This window comes from Lemur catta, chromosome 11 (genome assembly GCF_020740605.2).
Source record: "Lemur catta isolate mLemCat1 chromosome 11, mLemCat1.pri, whole genome shotgun sequence".
In the NCBI taxonomy this organism is placed as follows: domain Eukaryota; kingdom Metazoa; phylum Chordata; class Mammalia; order Primates; family Lemuridae; genus Lemur; species Lemur catta.
The window spans coordinates 45,653,473-45,669,306 of record NC_059138.1 but is presented as its reverse complement, the minus strand read 5'-3'; the positions used below and the strand labels follow the sequence as shown (position 1 = coordinate 45,669,306).

The following is a 15,834-nucleotide window of genomic DNA, read 5'->3' as shown; positions in this document are numbered from 1 at the left end:
TTAATAATGTTGCCTAGTAGAAAATGATGGTTCAAATATGTTATGTCTAGGCTTTTTATAATTCTGTTGGAGATATTACATGGCAGCCATGTAATACAGCACTTTACTAGGCATTGTGGTAAGAAAAAAGATATATGAATTTCTGTGATTAATGTGAAGGATTTTTTTTTTTTTTTGAGACAGAGTCTCACTTTGTTGCCCGGGCTAGAGTGAGTGCCTTGGCATCAGCCTAGCTCACAGCAACCTCAAACTCCTGGGCTTAAGCAATCCTACTGCCTCAGCCTCCCGAGTAGCTGGGACTACAGGCATGTGCCACCATGCCCGGCTAATTTTTTCTATATATATTTTTAGTTGTCCACATAATTTATTTCTATTTTTAGTAGAGACGGGGTCTCACTCAGGCTGGTCTTGAACTCCTGACCTTGAGCGATCCACCCACCTCAGCCTCCCAGAGTGCTAGGATTACAGGCGTGAGCCACCGTGCCTGGCCATGTGAAGGATTTTTTTATGGAGTGACAAGAATGCATTTTTCACAATGTAAATGACCAATACACAGATGGTGAATTTCTACCTAATACAGTTATAAAAGAATTAATCTTTAATATTAGTAGCATAGACTTCTTAGAATATTTGGATATTAGGAGACTTAAGAGATTAAACAATCAATCATTGCTACCTTAGATAAGTAACAGTAATGTTTCAATAAACATTTTGGGAATTAATTTAAAATAATTGTTCATTGCTTATATACAAATCAAAAATACAAATCATTTCACTCCACTGTATTTGATTTTGTAATTCATTATAATGGAAAAATTGAATAGGTTTTTAGCATCTATATAAAAGAAGCTTTAGAGTTTTTTTGTGTTTGGTGGTATTTTTGCATTCAATAATTTTTTAAGAATGAACAATAGAAAAGTTTTATTTTTTACTTTAAAAAGACATTAGGTTGCTTTGATCTAATTACCATCATATGAAAGTATTGTTGCTAAAGTTTTATGCAGATTTTATTCTTCTTTAGCTGTGATGAACAATGTTAACTAAGATCCATTTTAAAGGTAAATAAAATTTGGTTTCTTTCAGTACTTGATGAGTGGTAACAGCTGGAATTATTACTTATAGTGTTTTAGATTCAAAGTAAAAGCAAAAAAAAAAAAAACCATGATTTTTTAATATTTTTAGAAGAGCAGTTTTTGGTTGTGCATTCATGAAGAGGAAACTTTTGTTTTCCCCAATACAATTGTATTATTTTATGTATTTAAAAAATTGTACCCCTTAATGGGGTGCCTTATGACATCAGCACAATGTAGTTAATTGAAATAGTTGTAAAAAAACCTGCAACATTAATATCAAAACTATAACTCTACATTTAAAGTGTATTTTCTACACAGTATAAAATAACACGTGTATAGTATGAATTGAGGACTATAACTTATAATTTACAATATTATATATGTATATGCATGTGGACATGTGTATATGTGTACATTTGGGTTATAATGATTAATAGAATTCTGTCAATGTTTGAAAGTAGGGAAAGAGAGCTCCTTGGGTAGAGAGACAACAAACCTTCCAGGGAAATCTTTCATTTTCTGTGTGTTGGTAAATGATATTTTGGAAGCAGTAATTTGGAAAGGAGATTTCTTGAATAAAGCAGAGTTACTCAAGAGTGTGTGTGGAATTTCAGTTTGCATAGTTTGAAAATCTAAATAGTCTCAAGTATTTAAATGAAGTTTAGATGAGGGCCTATTTTAATATGATCTGTGGGATTTAGACAATCTGTCACTGCTCAAATTATTTTGCTCTACTGTAATTTCTTTGAGTTTAGAAGATCAAGTTTCAGAAAGGAAGACAATCTGTAACAAAAGCAACTAGTATTCATGGCTCATTTTGACTGTGCTAATCTATATGAAATTTTCAGTTAATATCGAGTCTGGAGGACCTCTGGTTTCTAGGTGGTTTCTAGGTAAGTCCACTGGCTGGCCTGGCATCAAGGGAGTGAAGGAAGGTTAGTTAAGTTAGTCCCTGTTCAAATGGTTTCTATTATTACCCACAGGACTTTGGAGAAATGGTGGAAGTAGTTGGTTGAAAAGAATGGCACAATGTGTGTGCATATGTGTGTGTATGTGCTTGTATATACATCTGTACATAAATATAAACACACGTACATATACATACTTATATACAGATGTATATAAATCCAGCAAACTCTAAATATGATTCATAGGCTTAATTCGTGGTGTGATCTCAGTGTTCATAGGAAAGCATCTCCTTCTAGATCCATGTTCAGTTTCTATGTTTTCTTCATTTCTGCTTGTGATATTTTCTTGTGATCCAATATTTTCTGCTTGGCTGGGTACTACTGTAATTTTGTGCTAGTTTCAGAGAAACTCAAACTTTATGCCTGAAGTGCAAAGATATGGTATTTCTCAAGAAAGGATTCAATGATTTCTATTTATTTTTTAACAGAGCATATTTAACTCTCTATTATGAGCCTCTGCCTTTCCTATCCTAATCACTAGGAGGTAGGGCTTCTTTTTTTTCTGCTAGTGGCACACTGGCTCCACTCCCTTTTGCTATTCTCTTTCTCTGGTGGTGAGAAGAGATCATCATAGTTTTTATAGATTGGGGAACTTCCCCCCTCATTAATCAAACATACCTGTCACTAAGGTTGTTTCCTGTCATACACAACATCCCAGCTGCCCCCAAGGAGTGCCAAAGGCTGCCTGCTGGCCCCTGGGTGCAGCTAGACCTCAGCCTAAGCTTCTCTGGTTAACTGTTTGATGTCTAATTTGTATAAATAGTGCTATAATCCATTAACCTCTGAGTACAAGAGACAATTCTTTTAGGCTTTAATTTCTGCCAACTCAGGGAATATCTTGTCCTGGAAGGAGTTTTAAAAGTGGCAGTGGGGCTTTCTGAAAGAGCTAGTCTTATAGAATTTGGAAGCATGCTGAGAAAAACCGCCTAAATTGGCAATCAATTTACCTAGTGTTAATCATTCTGGCTCAGTTCAAATGCAAAAGGAATCAAAATTACTCATAGTATTTATTTTATTATTTTTAACCACCCTTTTCTAAAGTATCTTTTTACCGTGAAAATAAGACTTAAAATTAAATATGCTTCTTCATGTTTCAGGAAGTCTTAGAGTCATTATTTTGCTTCCTTGGAAAGATAAGTATACCTGGCTTAAATGATGTGGGAATTGCTAGCATGTATTTATCACTAGATGACAAATGAGCCCTTTGAGCTGATTAAAACCCAGAGGTATAACTGATACCCCTTCAGATCTTTGCTCTCTGGGTAGAGTGGCTTCTGCATTCTCCATCAAATTATCAAAGATGGCCTAGTGGGGTAATGCTGCATTTCTTAGTTTGGCAAATACATGGTATCTTCTTTTTGCTTTAATGACCATTACTGTTTTTAAAAAGCATATATCTAAAACTAAAAAGCATTTAAGTATACACACACAAACATACACATCCATAAGAAATTAAAGGCTAAAAAAATGATCAAAAATCGATAAGGAGAAAAGAATTCCACCAATAACCAGTTTCAAATCTAATGGAGCTCTATATTCTACTTGAAAATTTCTGACATCCGTGTCAAAGAAGGACACCTGATGGCACTTTTTTTTAACTGACATAAGAAAGTTTATATGCTGGTTTCTAGAAAAAAAAAATTTAGTCATTAATTTTTAGGAAAATTTGATGTTACTTTTTTATTGAGTGATATTCAGTCAAATAGTCAAATAGTTTAATATAAAGAGATTTTTAAAAAGTAAATTTAAACAAAAAAGTAATTTCCCCGTTAGTTCCCATTTTCTATGCATTTTACATAGTTAATATTCTGCTCTGTATGTTAGTTCTATATCTTAAGAAACATGTAACATTCCCTCATTTTATTAAACACCTTAAATATCATTAAAAATGTTTACTTATTACTCAGTTCTATGGATGTATGTTTTGCTATACACATTTACCTCTTATCAGGGATTTAGGTTGTCACTTTTTAATTATATACAAGGTGAACATTTGGGACATAAATATTTGTATTTTTATCTATTTCCCAAGGAAAGCTTATTTGTACTAGGGTTACTAAACCAAGGAATAAGAACCCTGGAGTATCAGATTCTATTTGGGGATGTGGTAGCAAGTTAATATTGTCACCACTAGTGTATGTGATTTCTTTCTCACTACAGCATCTCCAAACTTGAATAATATTATTTAAAATAATATTTGTGAATTTGGAAGTCTAAAAATACTATCATATTTTTGGTTTGATTTGTATTTTTTATTACCAAAAGTATTTTTTTATTTTAGACATTAAATGTAAATAGATGATTCTAATTATGATCCAGACAAAACATTATGCAGACAGTGTTTGAAGAGGTGAATTGATATCAGTCATTCTGCTGCTTTTTATTCTAACAGGGCTGGTTTTTGAGTAGGCCTATGTAAGAGGCATTGTACCAGGCACTTTTCTCACAAAAACCCTGTGGGGTAGGTTTTATACATATTTTAGAGATTAGGAGAATAAGTACCAGAGAGATATAGCTGTCAAGCCACAAAGGTTTATGTCAGAGGTTGAGTCAGTGGTCTCTTTATTAGACTGTGTTTAAATAACCTAGGGAACTAGATAACAAGTGCCACTTGGTCTGTGCTTTCATACCTATAAGTTGTGTCAGTTGATAATTGCTAGGATCTTAATACAACAAATTTATAAATATGTGCAAATTTACATATCCAGGTAAAATTTGGGGCCTACAGGATAATGGCTATGTTAGTTACATGGTTGAATTTAGTGAAGCAGAATTAGAGGCTCAGAAGCACAGAGGCCAGCATATTGTACAAGTTTTCTTTCCAGCTAAGTCCACTGACTGACATTCATAGGTGAAAACGTGTGATTCAGTGATCAAATGATGTCCCTGCCTTCATATATATTGACTGAGAGTATAAAACATATTTGTTCCTGTTGGAAGAAATGCTATTATATTCCTGCCAATGCATGCAAAGACTTTACTCCCTGAAAATGATAGATGTCTCAGTGTTCCATTGGTGGTGGTGCTGGTGGGAGTTGGATCTTTGCTTCTATCTGTGTTTTTCTACAGTCTTTTTGTTACCTTCTGAGAAATAGAATTGCTGGGTCATAGGTTATTCACATCCTTAAGTGGTTGTATCAATTAATATTCTAACATAATCCATATGTTCTTTGCACATATGCTACTGTTTTTCTAGAGATGCGCTGTCTGAAGTAATAGTCACTGTCCACATGTGCTAATGAGCACTGTGGCTAGCTCAAATAAGGATATGCTGTAAGTGTGAAATACACATTGGATTTCAAAGACTTAGTACAAAAATGTGAAATATCTCAAAAATAACTTGTGTTGATTATATATTAAAATAATAATATTTTAGAATATTGGGTTAGTATTGTTCTTATTTGATGACTCATTCTTTCTTACTGGTCACAGGCTCCCACCTGAAGCCATTTCTTTTTATTTCCCTGGTCTTGGGCTTTATCCTTGCCCCACTAATCTGATTGTTGTCTTTGTGGGTAGTAATTAATATTTTTAAAATGTATAAAGGCTGTAAGGTTTCCTTTGGCTTGTTCTGAATTCATTCAGGTCCAATTAATATTGTGTAAGGTTTTTGTTCCTTAAATATTGCTGTTACCACTGCCTTTTCAACATTTAACTTGGCAATTGCATATGTATGCCCTATATTATACTGCCATGTAGAATATATTTCTTTCTCTCTGTGTGAGAAAAACATGAATATTCTTGTATTTGTTGCAATCTAATTATCTCTTCTAGGTTTAAACTTGTTGCACCTGGATATGTTACACAAGATAACTGGTTATTTTTGCATGCTCTGCCAAGTAGATTGATTTCAGGGCTCTCATTATCCAAAGATACACTGCTGATGCCTGGTGCTGGCCTAAAGATCAAAATTCCTAGGTCTTGCTAATCATCTGTAAGCCATATATGTACTATCTAATAATATACTGTAGCCATACCAACCTTTAGTTCTGGATGTCTTATATTCTCTACTTACCCTTCTGGTTCCAAAGGATTCCTCTATTATTTTCAGTACTCTTGGGACTATTTATACTATCCCTGTGGTTTTTGGTGAAAAGTTTTGGCTTTTGAATCAGTTGCTACCAGAAGATTCAGAAATGCAGAATATATGAAATTGAATATATCAGTCCTGTATTTTCTTCCTTTCTTTTCTTGATGGCCATTCATTTTACTTTTAAAACTCTATTTCAATAACATTAATCACAAAAGTAGTGTTCTTCCTTATTGCAATCCATACAGTAGTGAAGCTTTTGGAGGAAAATGAATAGTTTCCTCCTCTCCATGCACTTCTGTAAATAATTTAGTATCTATTTAAACATGACTTTTATTGCTTTTTGCTTGTTTTATAATGGTTACAAACAATGACACATGTAAGAATTTGAGATTTTGAAACATTTTTTAAATTTTTTTGAGATATGCTTTGTGGCCTAGGATATGGTCAATCTTAGGAATGTCCCATGAGCTGATGAGAAAAACGTATATTCAGTGGTTTTGGGGTAGAATATTCTGTAAACATTGGTCAGACCCGTTTGTTCTAGAATTCTGTTTAAGTCCATTGTTTCTTTGTTTATTTTCTGTTTGGAGGAACTGTCTTGTTCTTTCAGAGGAGTGTTGAAATCCCTGGCTATTACGGTATTGCTGTTTATCATTTTGTTTAGATCAAGTAGAATTTGCTTTATGAATCTGGGTGTACCTGAGTTAGGCACATAAGTATTTAGAATTGTTATATCTTCTTGTTGGATTGTACCCTTCACCATTATATAGTGACCATCTTTGTCTTTCGTTACTTTTGCTGATTTGAAGACTAAGTTATCTGAAAGCAGAACTGCCACACCAACTTTCTTTTGGCTTCCATTTGCTTGAAATATTGTTTTCCATCCCCTCACCTTGAGTCTGAATGCATCCTTGTGGGTTAGATGTGTTTCCTGAAGACAGCAGATACTTGGCTTGTGTGTATTTATCCATTCATCCAGCCTATGTCTCTTTAGCGGGCAGTTCAAGCCATTCACATTTATGGAGGGAATTGATAAGTGGGGCAGATTTTTGTTAATCCTGTTGGGTTGAATTTTGTTGTTTTGTTTTCTCTCTTGAGCCATTGTGGTATCTGGCCTTTGACCTTTAGCTTTTGGATGATTTTATATTCGTGAGTGTTTATTGTGCTGATCCATGTGTAACATTGTTTTGAGTACTTCCTGGAGGGTAGGTCTTGTCTAGATGAATTCCCTCAGACTTTGCTTGTCTGAGAATGTCTTTATTTCTCCTTAGTATACGAAACTTAGTTTTGAATGGTAAAAAATTTTAGGCTGGGCATTATTCTGTTTGAGAAGAGTGAGAATGGGGCCGCAGTCTCTTCTTGCTTGTAAGGTCTCCGTTGACAAGTCTGCTGTTATTCTGATGGGTTTTCCTTTGTAGGTTACCTGTTTCTTTAGCCTTACAGCTGGTAGGAGGGCCTCTTTGGTAGTTATTTTGGTCAGCGTGATGACTGTGTGTCATGGTGTCTTCTTGTTTGCAATGAATCTCCCAGGAGGCCTTTGAGCTTATACCTGGATATCTAGATTTTTAGCATAACTCTGAGATTACACTGTTATTGAATTATAGAAATCCACCAGATCAGATGGCAAAATTCATCAAATCAGATGCCAAAATAATATTCCTGATCTAAATATGACAGTCTATACTACTTATAATGTAATTTACATGGTGGATTACTGCATTACATACTACTTATTGTAGACCTAATTTACTATTTGAGAAAAAAGTAATGCTAGATATTCATATAAGTAATTGAAATAATGCATTTTAGTTTAATATTTATTAATGTGGGAAAATTTATCTACATATACATATATGTATATGTGCATATACCTGTGTATCTGTGTGCATGCATGTGTGCATATGTGTGTGTGTATATACATATTAGGTTTAAAAATAAAAATTTTCCTGGAAAGAAGTTAGGACCTAAAATACCACCAAATTTAATTTGGGGGCATGCACAATGTTGTATGTTAGATTATAGAACTGTGAATCACATCTGTCTTGTCAATTTTGAAAAGTAAGGTGTAGTGGTAAAGGGAAATATACCTAGCAGAAATATTCAAGAAGTGGCACACATGGAATTAACCATAGGGAGATAAAAATAACCTCAGATCTCTATGTTGGAATGCTTAAAGTTGGACTTAAAAACATTTTGCTTCTCTTTTATATTTTTAAAAAATTTATGAGAAAACATGTTTATGGACAGTTAGGTGTGAGAAGACATGTCATTTTAATTTATCAGTCTGGGAAGTCACAGGAAGAAGAGATGTTCATTTAAAGCATTTCTAGTCTGTATTTTTAAAAATACTATAATAAGGTGCTAACAGCTACCAAAATTCATAGGTCATGGTGGTTGTGAAGTTTACTTTTTAAATCCGGGAATTAGATTTGCTTTCAGTTAGATTACCTTTTAACCACGTCAGAATAAAATTTATACATTTTTCACACAGTGTCAGTTTACCTTGCTACTTTATAACTGTATAAATACAATGACCTTTTTCAATGCACCATATATTGCCACCACACTCATCATCTCAAAGTACTTCACAAGCACTTTTCTTTTGTACCTGCTAAAAATAGAACTACTCCATCTGAACCACACTTACAAAGGAAAACTAATTAGAACACTCAGTAAATGATATACCATTTCATTGAGTAAACGGTCTGCAAGAACGCCTATTAATTTTTTTGTATTTATTTGGCCTTCATTAAACTCTGTGGACTTCTAACATCTATCATATGTCATGTATTTATTGTCCTTCTTGTTTAATTCATCAACATACTGTATTACATAAGTAACTACTAGAAAGATAACCAGTCTCTACCTAAAACAACCCTCACATTTATACAGAAGTAATTAGGTAGGTATTATCCAAGTTCTATACAGAACTGTTAATAATAGACTTGAATGACTCAAATAGATAGAAGTGAATAGTGTCAGCTGAGCCATACAAAACAAAAGATTGAATATGTTTCGTGACTTTTATAAAACAAATCATCCTTTATTTAAACTCCTTACTCACTTTTCAGGATCCTAAGCTACCCAGGGTCAATCTTCTCATGGCATTGTAATGCCATATAAAGACATACACTAACTAATGGTCCCAATGCAATCTGATAATATACCTGGCTGAACAATCTAAGACAGTTTCTTTTTTCAAAATTTTATTTTATTGAAGTAGAGTCCCATGAGGTGGGACTAAAAATATGTGCCTTGTTTGACAAATTTTGCAAAATGTTTTATATTTAATCCTTCTTAGAGATAAGAATTGCATACATTAGTTTATCGGTGATAGGCAAAATCTTATGGAAGTTTGCTTAACCAAGTATATTACAAAAATTTATTTTGCCACATAATCCTTTTTTATTGTTGTTTGGCAGAACTAGTGGTGTAGAAGACCTTCGTTGGGAAACACTGATGTAGAAATATCTCTCAAAAACATTTTGTCTTTATGAAAAAAGAACAAGAGAGAGTTGCATGACTTAATGAACAAAACCTGTGAAATCAAACCATGTACATTTAAAAGCAAGCAAAACAGATGAGGGAAACTTTTCAAATTATATTAAATAGTATTATTGAGGGTGTACATATTTATAATACATATGATATATATACACATAGACCAATGTGAGAAAAAATTATCCTCAGATCATTGTCTGTTCATCTTTGTATAGCTAATGTAGAACAGTGAGTCTTTACAAAGCTATTTGAAATCCCAGAAGCTTCTCTTCTGTAGTCTGAATTGCTTTCTTATTTTTTTACCTTCTTATTAAAATATTAAATATTCTGACCTATAACCTCTTAGACAATATGGCATGATGGTTAAAGGCTTAGATTCTTGAATGAGAACTGGGTTCAAATTCTAGTCCTACCACTTATTGACTATTTGTATGATTTTCAGAGAATCACTACTCCTAAAGTTTTCATAGATGGAAAGAAATCTTACAGGGGCAAGGACTTTGTCCTACTTGTTGCAACTTCTGTATTGCCTTCAATGGTGCCTGACAGAAAGTGGTCCTCGGTAAACGTGCCAGAATGAATGAAGGTGGTAATAGTCATGGTTTCAGTGTGTAGTTGGGAGTATCAAATGAAATAATCTACTTACTCTTCTCAGGATAGGTGCTGACACATATTGCTAAAGAAATAGTATTTTAAACAATGGATACATATTAATTAATACCTTAATTTTCTCAGTCCTAGAATTCTTTCCTTTGCCTCTAGAGTCATGAGTTGCATAATGTAAAGGGGAACATTTCCATTAAAATTTACCACACATATTTCATAGTCAACATGCTTCACATTGGGTTCATCATCTTTTTGCCATGTGTTCCTCTTCATGTGTTTTCTGTCATACTGAAAGGCATCACAAATTCTGAGAGTCATCCTGGGCTTCTCTTTCTCCTTCACTTCCCAGAAGTAATGGCTTGCACCTCTTCCAGTTCTACCTGCTAAATATATCTCTGTTCTATTATCTCCTTATTCTCAGTATGAGAGCTTTGTATGCTTATTTATCATCTCCGCTCCTATAATAAACTCTGAATAGTTTATTTGAGGAGACTCAGTTTCTCAAAATTCATTTTCCAGAAAGTTTCCAATTTTTTGTGCAGTCTCTTTATCATGTTCTACTGAATCTTTCAATCCTTTCTCATGTAGTACTATATTCAATGCCACGAGCATCGTACATACTTTCAATCCCCCATCCTCCGCGTGTGCCCCAAATACTTTCACTACCCCACATCTTTACCTCTTATCCATTCTTTGAGATTCATCTCAAATATCATTTCCTTTTCACCCCTACTTCATGTTCCCTGATAGTGCAGTCAGCTATTGTATATAGCTTTGCAATTCTCTGTTTATTTTTGTAATCTCACCAGAATGTGAACCCCCAGAGCACAAATAATTATTAATAGTATCCCGAGGACTATTAAAATGCCTGCACATGGTAGGTAATCAATACATGTTTGTTCAGTGAAGGGAAAACAGCATCTAGGTAAATGGCATGTAGAGCAGAAATGCATGCTTTAATAGAATTATAGCTGTAGTTAAAATGGCTTGAGACTTAGTTACTTGGTCCTATACTGGTTGCCAGGATTTTTAAAGTTCTCATAAAAAGTCTTAAGTATGAGTATGTTTCTCTCTGCACATTTCTTTTAAGATATGAAAGGATTAGAAAGAAGATGGGCTTTTTATAGGTGAGAAATAGGAAATTTATATTTTTTATTATTTGCTTATGTATTATTTTAACGACCACTTTATTTAATACTATAACCTGTTTCCCACCTTCCATGTGCAAAGTTTTCTTATCCTGCCCTTTTTTGTCTTTTTCCTATAGCACTTATTAACTTCTAACGTAATACTTAATTTACTAATTTATTATGTTTTTAAAAATTATCTATCTCAGTAGAATGCATGTTCCATGAGTGCCAAGGCACTATTCCAGGTTCTTAGCATACAAAATCACTATAGATGAGTGAATTAATCCTACATAGTTATTACAGAACTGGTAGATGAATAAGGTAACTTGGAATATTGGTCAGCCTCATATCTGGTTAGCTGCAAATATTTTTAACCACGTTCCTACCTCATTTTTCCCCAGCATGCCTCATTTCAAAAGGTAAAGAGAAGAAGCACATACTATGTATATTGAAAAAAATTTCCAAATAAATTTTTATTTTAGAATTGGGCCAGATCACCTAGGCTTCAAAATCAGCTCAATGGCTTCCTTGCCATCTGGCTAGAACAAATTATTAACCTCTTTTGGCTTGGTCTCTTCACCTGTAAAATGGGCATGATGATAAGAGGACCTTCTTCATGGGGCTATTGTAAGGATTAGAAAGTAAATATATGTAAAGCTTTCAGAACAGTTCATGGCTCTTTGTAAAGCTCAGTAAATGTTAGCTTTGCTAGCTATAGGTGCTAGATCTAGAAGATGTATGGTATCCATGTACACTTATTACAAACAGACAAGATTAAAAATGATTCTTTTCTGACTAAAGTTTCACATCTAAGAGGACTTGAGATGCTTATTGAAAGGAGTTTTGATGTTCAAGGGCAAATGAAGACCTTTACTCCAAGCTTGAAAGATTATTTCAGATTACTTTATATAATGTGGTAAAAAGTAATGGGCCTTCACTAAAGTAGCACATGCATTGCTGTGTTCTTTTATTTATGATATCAACAGTGCCTCTATTTTTACTTATTTAATGAGCTTTTTCTCTATGACTGTGCCATTTTAATATGAATACTTTCTTTACATATGAAAAGAAGCAAAATATCTTTAAGATTTTGAAAAGAGTTTTATTGTGAGAAGTTTTATCATGAGTATGCTTAAAATGAGAATATTTGGAAAGCCTAAGAAAATTGCTGAGAAGTGATTACTAACAAGAATATATTGACATGAGAAATGTTCACAAAACTTATGGCAAAATGGCTTAATTCATGTCAGTTATGGTCTGAGATTTCTTTCCTGGCATTTAAATGAGTTGTTTACACTTTTGTATTTCTAAGAACTTTGGATTAAGAGAAGATTTTATTATTTTCATGACTTTTTTTTTGCAAAGTGATACTCAGTACCCAGACTTTTATACTCATTTATCTCAGTTCTTAAAAAAACGAGCAGACATTTCTTTAGGGAAATACTCTGTTACTTTCAGTGAAATTGTAAATACACTTTTGACAGATAGAAGTCACTTAAATTACACAGAAATAAGCAATCATATTATTTGTGCTTTTAAAAATGATGTGATTTTCTCTATCTTTAAAAAGTTAACATTTAAACTTAATCTAAATATAGAATTCATTTAAAAACACGTTACTTTAAATTTAAGTTATGAAGTAAAAACTGATTATTTTTTTCTGCAACAGTGTTAGCTTTATATTGCTATGTAACAAGTTGCCACAAATTTAGCAGCTTAAAACAATATCCATTTATTAGCTCATAGTTTTGTAGATCTAGCATGGCATGGCATGGCATGGCAAGTTTCTCTGATCAGGGTCTTAATACGACTGAAATCAAGGTCTAGTTTCTATCCAGAATCATTCAGGTTGTTGACAGGACTCAGTTCCTTGTGATTGTAGGCCTGAGGTATGGTGTCCTTGTTGGCTATCAGCTGGAGTCACTTGGTACTGGGAGGCTGTTGGCATTCCTGACCTCATGGTTCCCCCATCTTCAAAACCAGTAATGAAGAATTTCCCTCACATGAAATTCATTTCACACTTTAAATCTCTGACTTAAGAAAGGGCCCAGGCCCTTGGAAGAGCCCAGCTGATTAGATTGAGCCTAATTGGATGGTATCTCTTTTGATTTGCTCAAAAGTTAACCAATCAGTAACCTAATTGTGGAGTAATATCCCATCATAATTACAGTTTCCACCCACATTCAAGAGGAGAAAATTAAACAAGGTGTGTATACCAGAAGGCAGAAATCTTGAGGGTGGAGTGATATACCTTAGAATTTTATCTAACACAGCAATTAAGCAATTGAATTTATCAAAAGAAAATTTTATAAAGGAGGGAGCATCTATTTGATTGATTTTGTCACAGGGCATGCATATATAAATATATATTGTAATTCACTGACACATGGATGTAAGTCAAAATTAATTCATCTAAAATCCCATGGCAGGAAGGAGAGTGAGTTAAACAGTAACTGAAGCTACATAATAGTAGTAATTGATCATTCTCTTTATTTGGGATAGTAATGATCAGTCCATATGAATTTACAGTTCAATGCGTGACCATATTTTGTAATTTTTTCATTAGTCTATTGCATGAGCCAGATTATATTGGGAAATAGAGTGTAGAATTCTCTCTGGGGAAAGAGATGGGCTTGACAGGATTTAGTAACTAACTGGATGTCTGGAAGTGGGAAGATAAATAAAACCTCTTGATTTTTTATCTTAGGATACTGGAGCAATTGTAAAATAAGTAATTCTACTAAGTGAAGTATTACAAGAATGGAAAAACAAGCACCACATGTACTCACCATCAGATTGGTATTAACTGACCAACACTTACATGCACATCTAGTAATAACATTCACTGGGTGTTAGGCAGGTGGGAGTGGGTAGGAGGGGATGGGTATATTCACACCTAATGGGTGGGGTATGCACCGTCTGGGGGATGGACACACTTGAAGCTCTGACTCGGGTGAGGCAAAGTCAATATATGTAACCTAAACATTTGTACCCATGTAATATGGTGAAATAAAAAAAAAGATAAAAAAAATTGGAATGTTGGTGTTCAGAGGGAAGCTAGATTGCTCAAGTCTGACCTTCAGAAGATATTTCATGGACTGACATCTTGTTTTGGATGTCATGAGAATAGAAATGATACCGAAGTGATGAAATTAATTTATAGTATTGAAGAAAAGAACATAGAAAAGCAAACATAAGGCCCGAGAGCCTAGAATGGCCTAATTTTGTCAGGAAGGAGGATCGAGGCAAAACATGGCATATTGAATGATTAGACAAAAAGGAAAGCTAAGAGTGGGCATTTGAAAGACAAGGAAAGAGAAATGTTTAAGGAAAACAAGTGATTAGCTGTCAACAATATGCTGATAAAATTGATCTTTTAATAGCTGTATTATAAATTGTTACAAAAAAATTTTTAAAAAGCATATATAGAGCATTTATATTCTTTATCTGGTTAAGAACATTCTTGAGAATTTAACCAAACAAATGTTTCAACAGAAGAAAGGCTGTGCTTATTGTAGCATTTTCTTTAGTAGTAAAAATAAACAAAAATTATAAAGACCTACATTTCTTGCAATAGACATGGTTACATAAAGAAAACATGGTACATTGTAATTTATATAAACTATATATATTATATACGTATTATGTAATACATATATAATATGTATTAAGCACCTACTTTGCCAGGTTCCAAGCACAAAATATGCAAAATCATGTAAGAATGCATTACTATTGTCCTTATTTTACAGATGGGGAAACTGAGTTCAGGTATGTGGCTAAGTTCCCAATGTAATGTAAGTTTTAGAATTGAAATGTTAACCCAGACAGTCTGGCTCCAAATTTGGAAATCTTAGTTCATTTGCAAAATTGCCTTTCAAAAATTTGATGGAATGTTATGAAAACAGTAAAATCATAACTGAGTATTATTTGGAGAAATTATATATGTATAATATATATTAAATAAAATGTGTTTTTGCTATTAGTGTATTAATTTATAAGACCTGGAAGGACCTTTCTCAAGTGAAAATAGATGGATTAGAAAGATGCATTTATCTTCACTTTGTTCTTTATTTTTTTGTATTTAGTCTTTTTAAAGTATATGAAAATGAGAGACTATCAATAGCGTCATGCTGAGGAGTCATCAGCTAGAATGTGAGCAGTATAATGTTAACATCAGAGGAGCAGCATATGGGTAGGTGGCTAAAACATCACTGAAATAACCATCATGGGAGCTGACGCATTTTGTCATGAAGCCAGACAGCTGGAAAGATCAACCACATTAATATCAAGGTCACAGAAGATAAGATGGAAAGGGAGCTGTAATTTAGAATTAAAGCTATTGGAAAGATGGTGAAGGTCTATGGAAATGAGATTCATACATTGCCTTGATAACTAAACAATAGAGATTTCTAAAGGGGAAGAGTCATTTCTAAAGCAAAACAGTGGTTGGACAGTGGCAATGAAAAGCAGGAAATATACCACTTCCCTGACTCCATCATGGTCACAGACAGATATTTTGGAAA

At 33.6% G+C, this 15,834-nt stretch overlaps 1 protein-coding gene across 2 annotated transcripts in view; it reads left to right on the top strand.

Moving 5' to 3' along the window:
* PCLO (piccolo presynaptic cytomatrix protein) overlaps positions 1–15,834 on the top strand; it is a 348,144-nt gene that overhangs the window by 31,514 nt on the left and 300,796 nt on the right. The window lies entirely within an intron of this gene.